Consider the following 2,071-nt stretch of genomic DNA (forward strand, 5'->3'; position numbering starts at 1 on the left):
CCCCCCCCCCCCCCATTGTTTCGGTCCTTCTTCAGTGTTGCTGTGAAATAAGCACTGAAAATACTTATTCTTAAACCTGGGTAACATATTAAAGTTCATTTCATAGGGAGACCCCACTTCAGAAATATAAGTGTTTTGAGGAGTATGGAGTTAACCCTTAATCACCCCTACTCCCAGAGCTGCTCTGGCCCAAGGTGGTAGTTCCTGTCAAAGGCCCCTGTTTTGGGTTGAATAACAGAAGATAGTCCTGTGGCTAAGACATACAGAATTCAGAGAAAGCCTTGTCCCTAGACACCTATCACACAGGCCAACCAGCATGTGGACATGTCTTGATGCCATGCGAACTAATACCCCTGTCTAAGGATTAAATAGACCCCTTGCCTCAAGGACAAGCTTTAGAGGATAGGAGACTAGCAGTGTAAACTGTAAATAAACCAGCAAAAGGCAATGGGATCTTTTCCAAAAAAAATCATGGGCTGTGTAGTTAAAAAGCTTGTTTTATAACCACATGGTTCTAGGTTCCTTGGCACCTTGGGCAAATGTCTTTTACTCTAACCCCAGGCTGACCAATGACTTGTCAGTGGATTTGGTAAGTGGGAACTGTACAACGGAGGTCCCCTCCTCTGCCACATTCCATTCTGTTCCATTAAATCCTCTCACATATCTGCTTTCATCCTCAGCACCCTCTCATATATGCCATCACATCTCACTCACTGCCTTATGTGCACCTACATCTTCCTTTTTTCCACCCCTACAGCTTGCAAATCACTCCCCGCCCTGACCTTGATCCACTTCTATCTCTCACCTTACCCATCTCCCTACTCCCATACAGATATTTCTCATCAACCATTTCTCCTCTACCCCCATCTCTAACCATCTCTCCCCTCCATATACTTATGAAAGAACCCCTTCTTTCCTTCCTTCCTTCCTTCCTTTGACCCACTGTCTGAATCCTTTCTTATACTCATCTTCCTGTCCCCTCAGATTTTCCTCTTGCACTGTATCTCTTATCATTCTATTCTCAGCCACCCCTATATTATGTATAGTAGCCCTGTATCTCCTCTGTAGTTTGTCCCTCCATGAAGCTCAGCATTGGCATAAGCCTTCCTCCCCCTTGAATGCTGCCTAGTAGCAAGATCTTTTTCCCTATCCTCTCCCGATCTTGCAAAATGCTTAGCAACCTCATTAGTGCTTGTAGCACAAAAAAAAAAGAAGAGGCCTCCACTACACACTGTAAAGTGGTTGGCATTAGGAAGGGTATCCAGCTATAGAAACCATGCCAAAACTGACATTGGAGCTTAGCACAGTCCTGCAGCTTGCCATGTATTGCCAATCCATCCAACCACTTCCAACATGGAAAAATGAACATTAACCCTTTTGTTACTATATTTCTGTTGGGATGCTCTGTGTTTCTTTCAGTTAATTTTAAATATAACAAAGAATTTGGTAAAATAACTTCGTCATCATTCAGCTAGTGTTAGGAACATAAATTGTGACTAAGGTTTGGCGGAAGATTTTAATTCAGAACATTTGAAAACAAGACATTTGTACTCAGAGCCAGAGGCAGTTTCAGCTGGGTTGTTATCAAAAAAGTTCATTTGCAGAATCTTGTGCAAATTGAAGACACGTTTGACTGACTGTCTTTAACCCTTTTGTTAGCATCTTTCTGTTGAGATGCTCTGTGTTACTTTCATTTAATTTTAAATATAACAAAGAATTTAGTAAAATAACTTAGTCATCATTAGGCTAATGTTAGGAACATAAATTTTGACTAAAGTTTGGTGGAAGATTTTAATTCAGAACTATTGAAAACAAGACATTTGTACTGCAGAGCCAGAGGTGTTGGTCTCGAAAGGGTTAAATGATGATATATTTATGTGTGTACATCTTTGTATGTGTACTTGTTCCCATCACCACCACTTGACAACTAGTGTTGGTTTATTCACATCCCTTCGCGGTTCAAAGCAAACATGCATACAGTTATAATGGAGGAAGAAAAATAAGAAGTTCTCAGGTAGGAGTGACTGAAACTGTGAATTCATAAAAATTTGTGAAAGAAAAATAAATTCAA

General features: G+C 40.7%; 1 protein-coding gene across 7 annotated transcripts in view; it reads left to right on the forward strand.

The window, feature by feature from the left end:
• LOC106879504 (nicotinamide riboside kinase 1) overlaps positions 1-2,071 on the forward strand; it is a 62,627-nt gene that overhangs the window by 37,129 nt on the left and 23,427 nt on the right. The gene's annotated exons all lie outside the window — the stretch shown is intronic.

This window comes from Octopus bimaculoides, chromosome 12 (genome assembly GCF_001194135.2).
Source record: "Octopus bimaculoides isolate UCB-OBI-ISO-001 chromosome 12, ASM119413v2, whole genome shotgun sequence".
Lineage (NCBI taxonomy): Eukaryota > Metazoa > Mollusca > Cephalopoda > Octopoda > Octopodidae > Octopus > Octopus bimaculoides.